Source organism: Athene cunicularia (assembly GCF_003259725.1).
Source record: "Athene cunicularia isolate RWA chromosome Z unlocalized genomic scaffold, athCun1 chrZ_part2, whole genome shotgun sequence".
In the NCBI taxonomy this organism is placed as follows: domain Eukaryota; kingdom Metazoa; phylum Chordata; class Aves; order Strigiformes; family Strigidae; genus Athene; species Athene cunicularia.
In genome coordinates, this window is record NW_020799143.1 from 6,982,211 (window position 1) to 6,997,652 (window position 15,442).

The window sequence follows — 15,442 nt, forward strand, 5'->3', positions numbered from 1 at the left end:
TATATATATATATATGTAAGCATTCATGTGACATTAGCCAAAACCAGACTATATTGATTTTTCGTTATTTTACCACTGTATTAGACATGGTTCCTCTTTTGTGCAAAAGCCTGTTTTAAACAGAAAATTGGGTCCAAAAATCAACAGAAATATCTAGGCAACTAGGTACCCAGAGATATACAGCACTGACTCCAGCAGGACTTGCATGCCTAAGTACTGTTGTAGAGCTGAGCTGTAGTACTTAGCACTGGAATGGTTAAGTATATATTGGGGATGTCTTGCAACTGAAGCCGCCTAATTATGTTTGAATTATTAGTGGGTTAGCACAGAAAGCAGAGGAGGTTACTTAAGCATTTCCTACCCTGTTCAAGTTGTTTATCAAGTTCAGCCAAAGTTAAATGTTATGTTCAATGCACTTCAAGTTTTATAGGTGGTATGGGGATAGATACATGAAGGGCTGTGCTACTTTTGCTTGTATTCAGCAGTTGCTAACCTTCTTTTGCTCATTATATAAAGCTGGTCTCCATGGGTCTCAACTATTTGGGACACATACATTTAGCAACACCCCTATGTTAATATGGCTCTCCTGAGATCACAGCTGGGACATAGAGTTTCTGTAGCTGCTTATGATTAGATCAAGACTTTTCTCTTTCCAGCGTTTACTTATGTCATTGTTTTGCAACTTGTGCCTACTTAAATTCTGGAGACATCTCAGGGAGATGATGGTTTCTTGGTTTTATTTATTTATTTTTAATTATTTCTGCTGCCATTGAAAGGTTTTTTACTGTAAAAACTTTTAAACCACTGTTAATCCTGAAGAAAATAGTATTTTCATCACTGCATTCATACGAGAGGGTACCATTTGCTTAAAGCTGCCATATATGTTGCTCATACAACAGCTACTTTACATGCTTCAGTTGAAATCTGCTGTGCCCCTGTAAACTAATTACTGCATATGGCCTGAATGCACTTATTTTAACTGAAAAAAGAGATAAGGCATACCAGATGAGTATCTCTATCACAAGATACAAAGGGATGTGCTGCCTGAGGGAGTCTGCAGTTGGGGGATCGTAATTTCTGGCATTGACATGGCTAGATTTCAAAAAGAATGTTCAATGACTGAAAGTGGGCTCCTGGGCCAGTACAGATAAAATTGGGAATCCCCAAAACCTGAGATTCCTTTCACAGGAGTCTTCTGCAAGATTTGGTTCTTGACTTGAAGTGTCTAAGTTTGACCTTCCTGCATCCAATGTGCATAGTTGTACTTCTCTGCTGCTCTAAGTGACGCACTATTTTCTCTCTTCCATATGACAGGAGTCTACTTCACTGTTCTTTGATTCCTTTTGCAGCATTCATAGTGGCTGTCCCAAAAAGCAAAGCCCTTGTCTTGTGACTGCTTTAGCACAGAGGTTTTCTGTCTCCCTGTTAGATAGGATACACCTATATATCTGCAAAGGTGTACAGATGTTTACTGAGTAAAGAGACATGCTGAGTGTTTTTACATGGGGGTCATTTGTACATCCTGGCAGAGAGCAAATCAGGAGACATCTAAATGCTACCAGGAAGTTCTCTGATACTAAGTGAATTGATGATGTTTCCTATTTAGTAAAGAAAAAAATCTGCAATTCATATTGTTTAACTGTATTTATTGCTTGCAAGGATTTTTCTTGGGTGAAGCTTTTAGTTTCATTCTATTTAGTGCTATCCTTCCTAAGATCATCCAACAATCAGTTTATCTACTTTCTTCTTGTTTTGCTTTTCTAGAAAAATCTGGAGATATGCAGTGAAGTTCTGATGTCTGTCATGTCATTAAAGACTATAAGAACATCACATGTGAAATGTGAAGGAAATTAACTACATACCTATAACATCTGTTTCATTGCCTTTTCAAAAGTATATGTGTGTTGGAAGAACAAGCAATTCAGATACTGCCTACTTCTGTAGTGTCCCTGACTTCCAAGGCCAAGTGGGGATATAGCAGGGATGTTATCAACCTCCAACAATAATATGAAATAGTATTTACCAACATACATAAGTAACGAAGCAATGAGGTTTTGTCTCCACTCTCACTATAACATTTAGAACTAGTTAAATCATCTGTGGTTTGACATTCTTTTATTAATTATCTTGCAAAAGTGCTGTGGTCATATCTTCTGTCATTGAAATCCAGCTCAGTGAGAGGGAGAGAGACACAAAAATGACATCAAGGAAGCACACAAATGTGAGAGTAAAACCAGATGTTTGGGGTGTAGTGCTCCTTGCATGGAGAGCAGTCTGACATACTTCACCCATACGGTACATAACAGTTTAATCCCCCCAGTTGTTGCATTAGATGCATAAGCAACTGGAGAAAGACCGAGCTGCTCTACATCTCCTCTACTCCTTTCCTTTTTATCACCCAGCTGTGAGAATTCACGCAGACAATTTTATTGATGTAGAATTAGTCCTGTTTTGCAGGATAAAGCTCTTAGCATGTCACAGACTCCTAATAGGGGATACTTTGCAGTTAGGGAATTTGGTCAGAATTCTTTTCTGTTTTCCTCCCTCCTTCTTTCCCTCCCTACTTTTCTGTCTTTAACTTTATAACAGACATATTTGTAAAAAACTATGAAATAATTACTGAAAACTTGATTATTCTTAAGGTTTAGTATAGTAATTGAAAGAAAGTGTGTGTAATGTATATATGGATTTAAGTTTTAATATATCACATATATTTTACAGTTTTTGCATGATGTTGATATTGTCTGTGTAATGGATGGCCACGTGTGATGCATATTCATTATGAGGGCACTACGCTGAGGGCTTACTGACACCTAGATAATTAGCTGGTAGCTGATACTTCCAAGAATTGAACAAAGATAGTCTTCATCCTATCCATTCTTCTATGCACTGGTACTGCAAATGTGCACATAGTCATAAGTATTAAATCACTAAACTGGTGTAGTACATATTCTTTGCAGAGTACATGATGATTTTCAATATTCACTGCAAAAATTATTTTTAAAAAAGAATGGCAATTTAATCGAATGTAAGATAGGGCTAGTCTCACAGCTGAGCTTTGTAGGTGTTGAGTTTATTAATGATTTTTATTGATTTTTCATTGATCTGCTTTGTTTTTTGTTTTTTGTTTTTAATATTTTTATACTGGTGAGTAGTTTCTCAGCTGACTTACTGCTGAGCAGGGCTCTAAGGAGGGACCTTAACAAAATGACAGCAACCAGAGCTGATAGTTGCTCCTGACACTTCATCTGATGGTCACAGTCTGTGATGTAGGATTTAGGGTGATTCAGTGAAAGCTCTGTATCTGTAACGGATTAAAAGACAAATGCTGAACACATAGCCATGCTACCAGTTTGCATGATCCTTATGGTTAATGTTGCAGCATATTTTTGTTTTTCCTAAAATCCTAAAATATAAATTACTAACCCTCATTTTACTACCACCCCTCCATATCTTCTCCCCAGTCTCCTAAAATTCACTCCTAGATTTGAAACTCTATAGGGTGGAAAAAAAAAAAAATTAAAAGCAATTTTTCAAATTCACATATGAGCTGATAGTGAAATATTAACTATATTGAAGGTTGTGTCTTTAGATGCTTCTCATTGTTTTCTATCAGTGGTCTTAGATTTTAAATATATTATGTTTGTATTGCACATGTGTGGTTAATCTAGTTAATGGTTAGTTGATGAAAGAACAAAGGACACAAATCAGTGAAGGGTGTAAATGATATTTTGTATGTCAGTATTATTAGTTTAGCTTTTTAATACTGGTAGAGGAGTAGGTGAACAACAATTCATCATAAGGACATTTTCTATCACTAGCTGAGAGAGCTGAGAATTTTAACTGTGCAAGTTTACTCAATTTAATTTATTAAGTTTAATAATTGTCATAAGGATTTATTTGATACAGTTTGGGAAAACAATTGGAGTTCTTCCAGCCTCTGAATTTGCATGATTTTTGTACTTCATAGAGAGTTTTACTCCATATCTAGTTTCATTAAAAATCACAGTCTTTAGAGGATCTTTTTTCCTATCAGTCTCTTAATTTCTTCACTATTGAAGCTGCAGATACAGAACTTCAGAGCTCCAAAGGGTATAGTGACAATGAATTTGCAAAAAATGTAGGTACTTCAGTATAACCTAGAGTGTCAAGTCAATCTTTGACAATTTAGGAATATATTGACTTTAGTTTGGTTTTAGACTGCGTCAATTTCAAAGGAATATATTTCTATTAGACATGACGTCTCTTGTTTATTTTCTATTCAATCTCTCTTTTAATTTGTGCATAGTTCCTCTGTGGTTCCGTCAGATAAGAGAAGCTCTCTAATCTCTACTAACAGACTGTGCACCTGGTCTTTGCAGAGCAAGTCTTGAAGTGGTGAAAAACTGCAAAACATAAGGCTTGGTTTTGCTTCTGTATCCTTTTTTTCGAGACTTGGGGTGGAGGGAAAGGAATGAAGGTCTTTTGCCAATTTCAGAACAATTAGTTAAATTTGATTGTTGAATGCTAAATTACTGTAGGACTTAATTGCCACGTCCTGGAATAACTCTCGAGTATACAGTAGAATAAAGATTTGCAATCTAATGGTTTGTTAGTTGAGCTTTTTTTTTTTTTTTTTTTTTTTTTTCCCTCTCCTTTTTTCTTTTCTTTTTGGAAGAGTTCGCCTTGATAAATTATTTTCCCACCTTACTACTAAGAACAAAAATATTTTAGAAGTGAATCCCAGTGAAATGTAAGGTTGGTACTTAGAAAAGTATAGAACTCGGCTACCACTTCTTAAATGACCCTGTACATTCCAGAGCATCTGGGAAATGCCAAAATAAGGGGTTCTGCCAACCCCCAAAATACTCATTAAATGTGGGGCTGGGGAAGGTTGAAACCATAAAAAGCCATGGGTCAGAAAAAATGCACCTGATTCCTTTTGGTTTTCTTCCCTTCTTCCTTTGCATTTCTGCCTTTCTGTCTGTCTGCCTGTCCCTTTTTCTAAAGTAGAGAAATGTAGTAATGTGATCAGAAAACTTAAGTAAATAGTACTTCAAAAAGATTTTAGTTCTAGGGTTGAGTGAAGATTTAGTAAAGAGGCTATGATATTTTGTGTTGTGAGTTCAACGCATTAGCATCATGTAATGCTGTGGAATCTGCAACCAACGTTCTAATCTATAAGATAAATATTCTTTAGTTCTGTAAGCAACATTGTGAATGAGAACATGTGGCTGAAACAAATGGTGATAAACCTCTTTTTTTTTCACCAGGTCGTATCAGCATGAAATATGTGCTCTGTCACATAACAATGAAGGGATTTATTATTAAAGAGTTGTTTATTCACACAAATTACATTTTTATACAAAAATCTCAAAAATTTGGCTTAAAAGAATAAATAACGTTTGCAAACGCTGTGCAACTGCTAATGTCTGTTTATCACTGTGATTTTGTTTTGTTCGTTACGTGGCAGCTGGAGATTTGCTCTCCATGGGCTTTGTAGAGGTCAACAAGTCTTTCTTGTGATTTCAAAGGCTCTATTCCTGTCCTTTGAAAGAGCTTGTCATCTTTCATGAATCACTCCAATTTGCTAATACCAAACTATTGTGTACAGAAACGTATTTCAGATGTGTTTTCAGATGAGGTATTATATACATATATATCAATGTTTATACATAATGCTAAAGATGGAGGTTCTTACCCATTTTTGGTTCTGATTTTCTTCTGGACCCTTAAAAATTGGTCTCCCTTGTCAAGCACCATTTCATTTTAACAACAGATTTATTTTAATGATCTATTAGCATGGTATAGTAAAGCAGTGGGATTGGTTGATTATATGGCTAAGGAACTTCGTTTGTATTTCATACAGATTTGAACTGTAACTGACAGAAACTCACAAAAAAATTAAATGTTTCTATTTCTTTCAGAAAAGATCTAGTATGTTGGAATGATTACCTATTATCTCAGTTTCTTTCAAAACTGGAGAAATAATAATATGGTGAAGGACTTATATAGCTATAATAGGAAATGAAAATAAGTGATTTAATTTTCCAGATTTCTTTGACAAGAGTCTGTGAACGTGCTTGTGTGTATATGCAAAGTAAACACTATTATCTTTAGGGGTTACTTGTAAATGAGAGAAGCCTTATGCTTTTGCTTAGGAAACAGATAGAGCTACTATATATAGTTGGGTTTTTTCTTTTTTTAATCCTTGCATTTAGGAATGTCAGGTTATATTCATATTTTTCTTCATTATTTTGACTTGAGGGCAGGAAGAACTGGAATGAGAGACTTCACAGTTTTTTCCCCAGACAGAAGACAACATGTAATGTGAAGGTGCTCATTTGAGTACAACCTGTAATTTCAGTGGAGAAAAGAGTGAGTTTCCTATTTAGTTATTAAGAAGGGATTTGTGTTTTTTTTCGGAGGGACTCAGAAGCTAGTGGGTTTAGTTTTTTTGCATATAAATAAAGTTTACACTTCCTTGAAAACCTCTGACTGAATATTTGTAAGTCTATTTGAATGTTTTGAGAATTCTGGAATAAACTGGTTAGTATTTTCAAATAATTAAAGCAGCCCAGGGGAAAAAAGGCTTTTGTCCTGTGTAGTCCTGGATCATCTTTTCTGTCTTCTTGACCTTTGTATATTCAGCCTATCTGGTCCAAAACTCTTACATACTATAATAATTTGCAGCATCTTCCATCTCTTCTATTTTGAGTTGTTTGGTTTTGTCAAGTTCATTAAAGATGACTTTTATATTTAAACTGCTGTAAGGAATACCTCCCCAAGGAATTACACACATACATTTCAGTCTAACACTGTTGTCTGAGACGCTCTTCATCAAGTTCTACGGTTTCTATCTGTGCGACTGCAATGCTTTTAAGCCCTGCCGGGACTGGAGACCACATTGTCTTTGTCCCTCCCCCACCCTCAGCCGGTCAGGCTGGCAGTGAGGCACAAACCCCGGGTTAAAATAAGAAGAAATTTAATACAACAGTGTGATAAACAATCTGAACAACAACAGTAGCAATGATAACAACAATAAACAGCAATAACAGTAAACAAGACAAAATATATACAGAGAAATACCGCAATGGTTACAGACAGCTCGCCTGCGATGCTCCCCGTCACCAAAGCCACAACGGAAGAAGCTTCCCACGCTGCCGCCGGACCTGACTCAACATGGTATGAATAACCCAGCTGGAGATCCCTTCCCCCTCTCTGCTGGGGAAACTTAACCCTATCCTAGCTGAACCAGGACAGCCACCATTTTAACTTTTGAAGTGACTTGGCTCATTTTTTTGACTACTAGTGGGTGAATTAACATTGTAATGACCCAAGTTTGTAATAGATGTTTGGATATTATGACATACAACAGCAAGAGTGTCTTAAAGCTAATAAAGACTTCTTGAAATAAAGTTTATAATATCAAAACCAGTTTTCCAAGATGTACTTTCTAATTATCATTGTTACTGGAAATCTAGGGAATAAAATAATAGTTTTTCTATTTCATGCAGCAGAATGAAAATGGACCTAAAATACTAATGTCCTTCAACTTCCAAAAATACAGAGTAAAAACTTGATTTGTTAGATTGAATTATTATTTTTTAAAATCATTAAACAATTCATCCTTAATTTACCTCCCAGCTTTAACAACGTGATAAAACTAGCTTATCTTTTTCTCTGATTGTTAGTTTTCTTTTTAAAGAAATAATCTACTTGTCCGCTTGAGATACAGAGTCTGTATGAGGACAAGAATAACTTTTGTTTCAGATTGACTTATTTTCCAAGTATGTGACTACAATGATGTAAAGCACATAGGAATAAACAACTTGGATTAACATTTACAGATCCTTTTTAACAATATACATATCTTACATTTACATGTTCCACATTTTTCAGATTTTTACATGCATGACAATTATTCAGTATTCCTTCAATAAGACAATGGAGGGGACAATCAGGTTTTTGTTGAACACCATTTCATCTGGAATTTCTAGTATATATTTTTTTAACATTGTGTTAAAGTGTGTTGTAACAGATGGCTATAAAAATACTTGAAGAACATATATTTAGAGTAAAATCATTCTTTAAAGAATACACAAATACTATATTTTGCTGGGCAAAGCAAATTAATTTATTTTAAAAATGTATGCCTACTAACATTCGTGACAATGATTAATCAGGTTTACATAAGAGTTTTAGTGTACCTATAGAAGATGTCACGTTTATCAATCTCATGCTAATAGCATTCCTTAGTATTCTATTTTTTTTCTGTCCCTGTATTGAAGTCTTTATTCTCATAAACTTCTCACTCATGATGTTTTGTACTCATGAGTGAAAGATTAGGAATGAAACAGAATAAATATACTCAAGTTCTGTCCCCTTTTTGATGATTTTTTTTTTTTTTAAATTTCCCATCAGTTTTAGTTTTTCTTGAGACTGATGAATTGTAAAAGTTTGGGGATCATTCTTCTGGTTTCTTTTTGAAGGAGAAGGAACTTAATATCTTATCCTACTGATTATGAAACACCACTGTATTCTGAAATAAGGTATTTCACATTATGCATGTGTTTATACATAATTTTGGCTTTACAGTCAAGAGGTCTCCCACTATATTGTCAGATATCTGTGTGCTCTAGAAAGTCCAAGTCCTGCATCCATAATGATGTTCTGACTGAATCCTTGACTCTTCATCCATAATGATGTTCTTAGAGACATAATAGTGTATGTTCACATTTTAAAATTTTGTAATATAGAAATGGAATGCTGAAAAAATGATCTTACTTTATTGTTCTACTTGCTTGTTAATAGGCCCACATAAACTGGACAGACGAAAAAGCCAATAAGCAATTTTCACTCTTTATTTCATGATGCATCTAATCAATCCCAAACTATTAATCAATGTAAACACTAATTTTTACATCAGTCTTTTAACAAATCTGCAAAAAACTTCATCAGATGTACACAGCTGGAAAAAAATGATGTTGCTATCAAAGACACTGTACCCATAATAACCTGGGATTTCAAAGGAACACTGCTGCTTCAATCTCTGATTCACTGGAGTACGTTGCAGATTTATACCTAACAGTTCTTGGTTCTTTTAATTAGGTTCATTGTAACTTGTGTACTTTTCAGTATCACTGGAAGACAGCAAAGAGTATTCAGTAAGCACCTGGTACGAATCTTAGAAAATGTCCTCAGAAAGTGAGTATGAATATTTTTTATGCTACACCTCTGACTTATTGGGATGTGATGTCAAATAACTTCCTATGAATTAAAATTTTTAAATGTAAATGCACTTGCTTGTCACCTGGCTCCTACTGCTAGTATCTTGTAACTTACATTAGAAAAATTCCCCTTTTGTTGAGAGAGGAACTGTAATTGTGGTATCATTAATACAGATTATGTGAAATTCACAGTCTTCAGAAATATTTCTTTATCAAGGAAAAATGACTTTGTAAATAACTAGGTAAGCCCAATACTGGTAGTCATAACAAACAGATGAAAATAAAAATATGTTTCTGATAATCATGTGTCCTGGTTCAGCCAGGATAAAGTTTTCCCCAGCAGAGGGAGAGGGGGAAGGGATCCCCAGCCGGGTTATTCATACCATGCTGACCTCAGGTCCAGGGACGGGAACCTTTTCCTTGCTCCATGGTGGGTTCGGGAGGGAATTTTGCTTTCCGTAGACCAGCTAGCGGTATTTCTCTGTATATCGTTTGTCTTGTTCACTATTATTGCTGTTTATTGTTGTTACCATTGATACTGTTGTTGTTCAGATTGTTCTATCACTCTGTTGTATTAAATTTCTTGTTATTTTAGCCGGGGTCTGTGTTTAACTTCCAGCCCGACCGGTGCGGGTGGGGGAGGGGCAACAGCCACGAGGTCCCTGATCCCGGCAACGATTAAAACTTGCACACCATGTCTTCAAGTGCAATTAAAACAAGACACAGAACATTGTAAACAACTTTTTTGTCTGCCAAAATATGAGTTTGGAGTGATGCATTTCTCTTATAACAGATGACCCTACAAGCTTCCAAAGCAGCAATATGAATTTGCTCCTCATATTTGCTTTTCATGTTAGACATGCCATCAACTACAGCTGTAAACAAACAAAAAAACCCCAAAACAAGAATCAACAAAACAGAACCACAGCAGCCTTCATGACCCCAGATTTTTGGCTTAAATTTGAAGATCCATTGCATTTTAGAACAAAAATATTTAACCTTGAAATTAAATTTAATATTATTTTCTGCCTGAAAATCCCAAACCACTTTAAAAGCATAGGAATATGAAACAACATGCACTTTTCCAGAAAGGTAAGGCAGCACATCTCCCTGGCAATACTAGTACAGGGTGCCAGCTCCAGTGTCCGTGTTGTACACCTCCTACACCAGGAGCTCAGTATGGAAACAATGCAAGACGCTGGGGCCAGAGGCACATGTTCAGTTATTAGTGGATCCAGTTCAGTTTATTAGTGCACTCGCTGCACCAGCTCCACCATATTGCTGAATAAATGAATGAGAGTTTCAGAAGTGTGAAAATCCACACAAAAATGCAAAAAAAAAAAAAAAAAAAAAAAAAAAAAAAAAAAAAAAAAAAAAAAAAGAAAAAGAAAAAAGTCAAAGTTTTGTTTTGGCATATAACATGAATGTAAAAGAACAGCTGAAATGGCGCCTCATGAATCTAGTCTCCCAGTAATGTAGAGGCAATGTGTATGTTAAAACCACGTGGGAATTAGACTACGGAGATCTAATATAAAGCAACAGATAAAAAATACACAGGAGAGAGCTTAAATGTACCTCATTTGTACCCACAAAAGGCACAGTGAAGTCTCAGATAAATCCATGATTCTGTACCCTAACAGACCAGCTAACTAAATAATTTAAGGTATTTTCACCTCTTTGCTTTTGCATTCTCCTGCATATGCATGAGAATTCATATCAAAGAATGTATATCAAAGTGTATGCATTTCAAAGTAAAATGAAATGACTCAGAAAAGTGAATCTTTTCATGAAATGTAAATACTGTAATATAATAAAGGAAAGAAAATTTTCCATTGATTTCTTTTCAAGCTACTTGGGATGGAACACAATTTCCAGAGTTCTACCACCTTTCCTTGTAACACAATGTAATACAGTTTTCACTGCAAATTTGAGTGAACTCCTGTCTGCTTTGCTCAGAGTTGTAAAATAGCAAAGGCAAAGCTACTAGCTCCAAAATAAAGAAGCCAGTTTTTACCCTGCAGGTGGAATCTACAGATTTGGTGCCTGAAGCACACTTGCTGTTGTGGTCTATCACTAAGCCTGTGGATGAGGGAAGGACATTTATAAGGGGCAGAGGAATTTCTGGGTTGTTCTGCAAGCTCTTATCTGTTCCTCCAAATTCTTCTGAGCTATGTGATTAAGTTTCTACACATCCTTACTGCCTTTATATTTGAAATTGTCTCTCTTTGAAGAAAAACTGCTTTTTGCTAAGCCAGCTTTTCCACAGCAGGCTCAAAAGTGCCCAAGTGTAGACACTGAAACTGTGTATTGCTAAATAAAATAAACCAGGGCCCATATTATGGCTCCAAAGCCAAGTAGCAATGCCTGAGTTTAGTTCTCACACCTAAACTTTCTTTTTCCTGTCTGCAGCTAGATCTCCTAAAACAAGACAGTCACACAGGAGTTTTCCGAACTGGAACAGTTCCTGGAGTTTGCTATCCCCCAAATGATGCTGGGCAAAGTGCAAGCTGGCCTCAGCCAAAACAATGCCAGAATGCATCCTAATGACAGCAGAGCAGGTAGGCAGGCACAGGAGAGAATTCATACTATCTCTATATTAGCACACAGATCTATTTTTTGCCTTTAGGGTCCTTAGAAGCTTTCACAGGATGCACTCAAGGCTGACCCCTACAGATACCAAGACCTTGTGGAAAAGGAATGCTATTTTACTTCTCTATTTCAACAAGTTGTTCAGTGCTGTTTGGACCTTATTCTGCATGATCATCTTGTTAGAAAGAAAAGTCCTTTGTGCCTGCTGAAATGCGAACATGTAATGGAAGAGAATAAATTCTTTTCCAGTGGTAGATTGACTTATTTCTACATCTTATACTTAAATTCCAGAATGAGTGATCTAGTTACTAGTTCACAGTAAGAATGGTTTCTCAGGTAAGGCTGATCAAATAGGTCTCAGTTCTATTTCTAATTTGTAGATTATTTCATTAACATCAATGGAACTTCACATTTTTAAAGTTATGAAGATACTAAGCCATATCTTCAGAATATGCTTAAACTCTACTCCCCATCTTTTGACAGCTTTCAGTCATGCTTTGATAACAGGTGCATATTTGCAGTATGATTCTTGAGACAGTACATCTCGATAGTCATTACCATATGAAAAAGAATATTCTTTCCTCCATGCATATTGATTTTTACTTCATATTCAAGATACATTAGCCTCCAACTAAAAACAGAGATGTGATCTGGAAACCTCACAATATCAGACAAACTACAGAGTGACTACTGTACAGATACTTTTGCAGAAATAGGAGGCATCTGTAAATATTTCTGGAAGACAACAAAAACACAACCTGTGACAGAGAATTTATATGGTACACCATTCTGAGCATGATATTCAACCATTCCATAAAATAAATATTAAACACATATATAAATCAAGAATAAGAATAAGAATAAGAATAAGAAAAGAATAAGAATAAGAATAAGAATAAGAATAAGAATAAGAATAAGAATAAGAATAAGAATAAGAATAAGAATAAGAATAAGAATAAGAATAAAAGAATAATTAACCTCTCTTCAACAAGAGACATGCTATTGCCATGAGCTAGTTTATAAACATTTATAATTAATAGCCATTTATAATTGTTGTAGTTACTTGTGCTGATTTCATTCAAGTGTAAGTTGTAGAAAGCACTGGCACTCCTTTTCAATCCAAAATCATTGGTTTAGATAGCACAGAATGGATCTTTATTTTTCTTATTGTGCACATTGAAATCTTCCTCTAACATTATGTAATGTAGGTATTTCTTTTCCTTGTCTTGAGAACTGCTTAACAGTTTGGGACATTAAAAATATCTCTAGGCACATTTTTAGCCTGGTTTCCTGAGGAAACAAGGCTTAGGCAGTCATGCTGTCTGTGTGTCTGTGTCTCTCTCTCTAGTACCCTGGAGTCCGTTGGACAGTTTCAACAAAATTTTACAAAGACATTGAGTTTTCAAAGATATTAAGCTCTTTCAACTGGCCTGCACAAAATATTGCCCAGGGGCCTCATTCAGGCTCCAGAGCTGTTTGTCTGATCTCTCAAAGTTGAGTTGTTCTGTTTAGGCTCACTCAGCAGCCAAGAAACAGCAACCAGCCAGGCAGTCAGCTCATGGAGAGCTGCTGGTCAGTCTGCATGGCTGTGATTTTCACCAAGCCACACTGTATGCTGTTTCTTGCTGGGCTGTCAGGCCAAGAAAAGATACATAGGGACCTGATAGGTTGTGGCCAGGCTCACGAAGGTGTAAGAATTTGGCTGTGTAGGACAGTAGGGCATTAGTATTCAAACATTCTATAAAATAAATATTTAAAAAAATACAAATTAGGGACAAAACCTCTACAGCTTTATTTGTCTCTTGTCACAGAACTACTTAAATGATTAAATAAAACACAGGGTCCAACACTCACTTGCTAACATCCTAATACAGATCTTAAAATTATGTGCACCATACATCTGTTAGGAAGCAAACAACATCTAAAAGGACACAGGAACAGACACACACATCCAAAACACATGTGAGAATGTGTGTGCATTTAGATATATATGCCTATTTGCATATGAATGCACTAATACTGAAACCTTCATAATGTGATGTACATAGTCCATATAAAGAACTTCAAATTCTGTGCTCTTGTTATTTCCAGTGCATTATGGCAACAGGACGTTCATTTGTTAATTCACGCCTAGATGGTAGAACAGAGTATTCGACCACTGGGATTAGGGTCAAGTCCACCAATTTTACTGTAAGCTTATTGATTTGGTTTGTATAAATAAGATTTTGGATAAACTATGTTGTTTGTCACCAGTAGGGCTCATATTACATAATTACAATGTGACCTGCAAATAAGCTTCTCCAGGGCAATAGTGTCACAGATATATTCTAGTAGTTCTAGTAAGCATTTTGTTTTAGAAAAAATGTCAGAAAATATTTCACAAATTTGTTTCATTGCCAAAAATCTATCTTAAAATGTGTTAACCGTTTGCCTTTACTCTTTACTGTGAAGTGCTGTCTGTCTTTGGTTAAGAACTAAGTGATTGGAGCCAAGTGTTCAGGGCAACAATTTAATATTTCTGTTTCATTTCTTGAAAAGTCCGTATTGAAAATGAAGAAAAAATTGGAGGGAAAAAAAAAAAGCATTGGAGGGCACAGCAGAGTGGACAGCAAATGTCCTGTAAGTAATGCCAGCAGGCAGGAAATAACATATATTAAATTCAAAGCAGCCGTTTGTGTCTTCAGTCTCTCCAAGAATGCTAGTACAAATCCAGCTGGCACCTCAGGTAGGTTCTCCAGCCACATCTGCCTGACGCATTTGGCTGTGTCTCTTACTTCTTTTTTTTTTTTTTTTTTTTTTTTTTTTTTTTTTTTTTTTTGTAAGAAGAGGTCTGAATGCTAAGAAAAGTATAATTCATTTATTTCAGGATTTCAGGGAACAGATAATCCACCACGTGGCAACATTTCTCCTCATCAGCTTTTTCCTACTGTTGTAATGCTGAGCAGGAACAACTGAACATTTATGATTGCCATGCTTCATATTATTTAGAGAGGCATGGTTGTATTTCCATCATGTGTTTGCACTGTGGTTTTCCTTATCCAGCAAGATGCCTGGTTATTAGCTTGAAGAAATGCTAACTTCTGGCTGTTGCACCTAGCAAGCAAATAGGTGTTTGTTCTGACCATGTAAGGAACTAGCTGGTTAGCATGTTTTTATAAGATACTAGAAATCATTTTACATTACAAATTATTTGGCCAGATCCCTCCTTCATTTAATTCTGTTGACTTTTGGCTTAAAATCAGAAAGGATTTGAATAACTCTGGTTAGCAAAGGACTGTAGCCTCAAAATGTGAATCTAAATTTTCAAATGCCTTTAACTTAGAAGTCGGGTTTTGTTACAAGCTGTCTTTCTTTGTAACAGCGGGACAACATGGGATTATGCAATTTAATTTTTTTTGTAGTTTGGTTATATGTTTTTCAGTTTGTGAAAGTACAAATTATTTGTCTACTTGAAATAAACAACTTTTGTATATCTGACTGCATGGAGTCACACTGGAAAATTGTATATAAATTCCCAGTTCAGTCAGAGTTACAAATGTCTATGTGAAACGTCAAAATGACAAGTCTATTGCACAAAAATGGAACGTTAGATATAAAGAAGTGCATTATTCAATTTATTTCTTTATGTCTGCACAACATCAGGC

General features: G+C 35.6%; 1 protein-coding gene across 1 annotated transcript in view; it reads left to right on the forward strand.

The window, feature by feature from the left end:
- The window catches only part of LOC113490054 (A disintegrin and metalloproteinase with thrombospondin motifs 19), a 241,011-nt gene that overhangs the window by 5,661 nt on the left and 219,908 nt on the right, over window positions 1-15,442 (forward strand). The gene's annotated exons all lie outside the window — the stretch shown is intronic.